The sequence below is a fragment of the Cynocephalus volans genome, chromosome 12 (genome assembly GCF_027409185.1).
Source record: "Cynocephalus volans isolate mCynVol1 chromosome 12, mCynVol1.pri, whole genome shotgun sequence".
Taxonomy (NCBI): domain Eukaryota; kingdom Metazoa; phylum Chordata; class Mammalia; order Dermoptera; family Cynocephalidae; genus Cynocephalus; species Cynocephalus volans.
Genome location: NC_084471.1, coordinates 16,878,608 through 16,884,814, shown reverse-complemented (window position 1 = coordinate 16,884,814; position 6,207 = coordinate 16,878,608). Strand labels below are relative to the sequence as shown.

The following is a 6,207-nucleotide window of genomic DNA, read 5'->3' as shown; positions in this document are numbered from 1 at the left end:
CTTTCTTTTCCTCTTTCCTTCTTTCTTTTCCTTCCTTCCTTCCTTCCTTCCGTCCGTCTGTCCTTCCGTCCTTCCTTTCGAAAGAAACAACAGTGCAACAGTGCAGTATTTATTTTATACAGTCAAACTGGACACGTAGTGAAATAAGCTATAAAAATTCTACATAATTACCTCTGAAGGAAATCCTTTGTTACATGATCTTACATATTAACTACTCTGGAAAGTTTTTGATCTCTGTTTAGTAACAGATCTCCTTTCTTGGTAGTTTCTCAGTCCCGCCAGTTCTTGCTATCAGGTCTGTTGGTTTCTACTATTTCATTCACTTTATTTTGCAGTGTAGTCTCCCAGCAGCAATAAATCTGGATAGTTCTTGATCAATGAATTTCACACCAACACCACTTGCTTTTGCCATGTAGCCAAGAGTTAGTGACCTATATGATTCCTGCAACTGGCTGTATGCATGAATTCTCACTTACACAGTACCAGTAATGAGGAGCAAAAAGCCAGTCCTTTTTCATTTCCTGTTCCACAACCACTAATGACTGCAAAACTGAGCAACGACATTCATGGAGTGAAAATAGATATTGCTGAACTGATGAAAGACTGTGCAACACTTCGAGAGTTTTTGCCCCTTTAGTGACCTTTTCTCTGAGATCTGGTCTTTCTAAGGCAACCGTGCTGACATAGACAGTATAAGTCACAGACATTTTATAATCTGTCAGTTCGCAGGATGTAAATGTGTCAAGAAAGAGTTTGGCTGCTTGTTTAAAACCAGGAATAGCCACACAATAAAGACCTGATACACTTGTAGGCGGTTTCTCCAGTCCCAGTCGCCTCCTTCCTCTGTTAAGCCTTTGGCCTTTTCTGTGTATCATGTGATGAGATCATTGTCCATATAAAACAAGCCAATCCTAAGGAGATAGAATACTGGGTCCAGTAGGTGACCCAGGGCCACTGTTTGTCAGAGCTCCCTCCTTGTTACTTACCCAACAGGGGTACTTGGCCTTCTCCATGACTGCACTGCCAATTTCCCTCCCAGATTCTTCTCTGCATCTCCCAGCTCTTCATCCAAATGTTTCACCTCTTCTTTATTTTGTTAAGTAAATCCATGGTCGTCTGCCAGGCATGGGATTTGCACAAAGCTTTGCAATAATGAGCCATATTGTTGTCACATAGCCATGTCCCCGCAGTGCTTGGCAGGTTGAGCAGGAAGAGCAGCTGCTTGTTGGATGAGTAGGCTGGGGTTTCTGGGCAGACCCTCCTCCTCAAGATTCTCCAGGGGCATTGCTGTGGCAGGGGCAGTGGCTGAGGGAAGAACGCTGTTTCGCTTTCTTGTCATTCGTGTGTTCACTAAGGTACACTTTTAATTTCCTTCAAGAACTTTTCCTTTGCACTCACATCCTGGCTCACTGGCACAAGAGGCCTAGCTTTCAGCCCGTCTCAGCTTTTGACATGCCTTCCTCACTGAGCTTAATTATTTCTAACTTTTGAGATACGTGCAACTTTTCCTTTCACTTGCACATTTAGATGCCTTTGCAGGGTTACTAATCAGCCTAATTTCAATATTGTTGTGTCTCAGGGAATAGGAAGGCTCGAGGAGAGGGAGAGGGATGCAGGAACGGCCAGAGAGTGGAGCAGTCAGAACACACAGAACTTACTGATTAAGTTTACCATCTTATATGGATGTGGTTTGTGGTGCCCCAAAAGAATTATAATAACATCAGAGACCACTGATCACAGATCACCATACCAGATATAATAGTAATGAAAAACATTGAAATATTGCCAGAATTACCAAAATGTGATATAGAGACATGAAATGAGCACATGCTATTAGAAAAATGGTGCCAGCAGACTTGCTTGAAGCACGGTTGCCACAAACCTTCAATGTATAAAAAATGCAATATGCGTATCTGCAAAGTGTAGTAAAGTGAAGCTCAATAAAATGAGCTATGCCTGTAGTTGGTCACATATAGAAATAGTGTAAGTACATGGAAATATTCCTACTATCTTTGAATTCCATTTTTCCACAAACTTTTTGAACTCTCATACATCCTTGCTCTGTCATCTGAGAAGGCCTAGAAGGCCTTCTAGAGGCTTCTGCAACAACACCCTAGTAGCAAGGAGCATACCTCGCACCCAGGTCTTGGTTTCTAATGCCATTCTCCAATAAAAGGAACTAAGCAGGGCTCCTTAGTAGTAGAAATGGCTGATTCTAGGATAGAGACAAGAAATATACAAAACGACCCTGAAGCAACAGTGTAGTGCCAGAAAGTAAGAAAGTGCTCAAAGCAGAATGAAACAAATGAACAAAAATCCATGATGATGTCAAATGGATATAAGAGCCAATGGAAAGATCTCCTAATGGCCAAAGCTGAGTAACAAAACAATGAAAACAAATGAAGTAGCTCCGGCTTATAAGGCAAAGTATAAAATAAATATCCATGAGTTCACACTAATATAAATTTTAAAAAACTGACAACTATCCTGTGCAGGAGAAGTTCAAATAATTTATGTAGACACTCTATCTCTAAAGAGGTGGCGCATAACTCCCGTTCTTTAAGTGTAAAGTGACATTCTTCCAAAGGGTACAATATGAAAAGGAGAAATAAAGAGGAACCTTACAGTGGAGAAGCAAGTGATCGGGGTTAGCACTAACAGTGGTAAGTCATATCGACAGTATGTACCACTGATAGGACGTGATGAAAATGGCACTTTCCCTCTGTGGTCTTCCTTCCAAGGGCAGATTACCTCAGTCTCATCATGAGATAAACAGCACAAAATCCCAATTGAAGGGCATTCTACAAAATACCTGACAAATAATCCTCAAAACAGTCAAGATCATAAGAAACAAGAAGGCCTAAGAAACTGTCACAACCAAGAGGAGCCTAAGGAGACATGATGAGTAATTGAAATGCAGCATCCTGGATGAGATTCTGGAACAGAGAAAGGATGTTAGGGAAAAAACTGAGGAAATCTGAATAAAGTATGGATTTTAGTTAACAAAAATGTATCAGTGTTGATTCATTAATTGTGACAGATGTATCACATTAATCTGTTATCATCATTGTACTTTTTGGTGGCTGGCTTGTACTAACCTAAGATGTTCATAGGGAAAATTGGGTGTCTGGTACATGAGAACTCTCTGCAATAATCCTGCAAATCTAAAACTGTTCTAAAATAGTTCATTAAAAAAGCAAAACACACACCTATAGGGAGCCAATAAATAGATTCCCATAGGTGAGTTACATTATTTCTTTGTAGTACTCTCTGAAATTGTCCTTTTCAAAAAACACATTTAAATTTCTAAACTCTTTGAAAGTTGCAGTGCAGATCGCTTGCAGACATTAAGGTGGTATCCTGCAAAACAAACAAACAAACAAACAAAAAAACAAACCTCATGGAGGGAGATAGTTGAGAGAAGAGGTGTGTAGTATTCTCATGGACCTCTGAGGTTTTGGAGGACTGTCCCCCAGACTATCTTAAATCTTGGCAGTGTCTTGGGGAGGCACTGGTTCTCTTCCAAGGACCTCCCACACTCCTGTGGTTGAACTACTTCCGCCACCAAGGCAGTTACACCCTGTTGGGCAAAGGACTGTGACAAGGATCTAGGTGTGCTAGTTTTCTATTGTCGCCCCATAACAGATCATCACAAACTTAAAAAGGTATTATCTCACTGAATCTTTTCAAAACACCTGTCTTACATATTCTCATTATTGTCATTTTTATAGATGGTAACCTATGTGGGTTTACATAGTACTCAGAGATAGACAGTTTCCAAGTACGGCCTCCAGAGATGGCCACCATATTAGCCTTGCACTGCTTTCTCCAAGATTGTTATTTCAGGGAGAAATAAGCATTTTTGCTTAGGTCACTATTATATGGGATCTTTGTTAGAGCAACTGAAGCTATGTCCTAACTAATACAGCTCCCAAATAAAGTAATTTTCCAAATTCTATTCTTTCTACCTCTGTAACATCTTCCCTGCCCATTCATTGTCTCCATTTCCACTGTTATTCCACTAATTCCTTCTTCTCTGTTACCAAAAGAGCCTGCTAAATGAGCTGGTCTCTAATCCAGTAGTTCCCAAGGTGATTGTGCCTCCCAGGGGATTTTTGGCAGTGTTATGACACATCTTTGACTCTTACAACTGAGGAGGGAGAGGGTCCTACTGGCATTTTGTGGATAGAGACTAGGGATGCTGCTAAACATCCTATGACGTACAGAATAATCTCCCACAACAAAGATTTTTGTGACCCAAAATGTTGCTATTGCCAAGGTTGAGAAACCCTGATCTAATCTATCCCCTACATTCTACCAATGATAGATTTAAATTTCAGATCTCAGAATGTCACTAGAGGTCACCTGTCAGATCATGGCTTCCTATCATCTTTTGAATAGCCTTCTCTGTATTTGGGAAGATTCCAATATTATGAGTCCTGTTTCCCTAAGAAAGGAGTTCAGACACCAATCTCCCATCTCCTGTGCAGCCAGGACTCAGGTATGGGACCTAGACTCCCTCAATCAGATGTTCTCTACGAGCCTTTGATTTGGAAGTGAGCAAGGTGAGGAAACAGTCTCTTTCAGAAGTTTGGTATTTTGCTGGTGCAGAAGGCTGCAAAAGCATGTGGCATTTAATCGTAGCAGTGGCAGTGGCATCCATTCCCCAGAGGTTCTTGGCAGCAGTGACAGCAGTTTCCTACACCGTGGGGTGGGGTGGCTGCAGCAATCCCAGTCACGGTAGTTTCCTCATCAGGCCAGTTCTACAGCATGGTTCTGAGCTTCATTCTTGGAAGCTTAGCCTGAGGCCACTTCCCCAGTCCTGCCTAGTATTCCCTGAGCTAAACAGTATCCTCTTAATACACTCCTTTTCTACCTAGTCAGCCACAGCCAGCTTCTATTACTCAGAACTAAGAACCTTAACAGTAAAGACTTCCCTGCTTAAAAGTTTCCAGTGGCTTTTCATACATTCTAGAATGTGTTCCAAACTCTTTGCTTAGCCCAAGGCTCTTCTTTATCTGGGATGTACACACTCTGTCCCTCATTCTGCTAGCACAGAGTCACCCTGGTCTGCCACCCTTCCTCAATCCCATATTGTTCTCTGCTAAAGAATCCTACTGGCACAGCCTCCTCTACATATCCTCCATGTACCCCAGTCCCCAGGTGTGTGCTTATCTCTATCATGAGTAACTTTTTACACTTTACTGCAAGGGTTGATTCACTTACTGTAAATTCTGCATGGACAGGAACATGTCTTTTTGGTCTTAAGTCTCCAGCACTTAGTATAACATCTATCACAAAGTAGGCAATCAATATATGCTTATTAAAGGTATGAAAGGCACATGGACAAGTGTTGCCACCTATTGGGAGAAACTTTACTCAACTCTTACAATGCTTTGCTCTCCCCATACAAGGATGAAACTTGATGACGCTCCTACTCTCTCCACCTAAGTTATCATTATTGTCAGGTCCTCTTTAATAGCCAGTCTTCAGGATAACCCCCAATGATTCCTGTCTATTAGTATTCATGCTTTTGGGTTGATCCTCCCCCAAGGAAGGGTTGGTTGGTGACCAAAGGAATATGGCAGAAGTAATGGTACACGACTTCTGAGGCTAGGTCATAAAAGACATTGTGGCTTTTGTCTCAGTCTCTTGGATGACTTGCTCTGAAGGAAGCCAGCTGCCACGTCATGGGGACACTTAAGCAGCCATTTGGGGGAAGTTCATGTGATGAAAAGCTGAAGCCTCCTGCCAAGAGTTATGTGAGGGAGCCATCCCGAGAACCGATCCTCTAGCCCGAGTTAAAATTTCAGGTAACTGCAGCCCTGGCCTGCTTCTTAACTATAATCCCCTCAGAGACCCTGACGTAGAAAAGCCAGCTGTGTCACCCCCCAATTTCTGACCTACAGAAGCTGTGGGACCACACATATGTGCAGCTTTAAGCTGTTAAGCTTCGGGCTGATTGTTATGCAGCAATAGGTTACTAATACACTGTCCCACACAGATCACTGACAGCTTCTAAGCTGTTTTACATTTTGCTGTAAAAGCAGGAAACTACCGGACCCTGAACTTAACCTAAGGGTTCTCACAGCCGATGCCGCTGGAGCTGGGCGCCACGGAAGAAATGGGGAATGACGAGTTGTACTCGTACTGCCCGCAGCAACCCCCTTCAGCGCTAACGTTGTTCCAGGTACAGCCATTCGCCCC

At 42.4% G+C, this 6,207-nt stretch overlaps 1 pseudogene; it reads right to left on the bottom strand.

Moving 5' to 3' along the window:
• Nucleotides 1–200: 200 nt before the first annotated feature.
• On the bottom strand, nt 201–1,285 carry LOC134361340 (26S proteasome non-ATPase regulatory subunit 6-like; annotated as a pseudogene).
• Between the last annotated feature and the right edge of the window lie 4,922 nt (nt 1,286–6,207).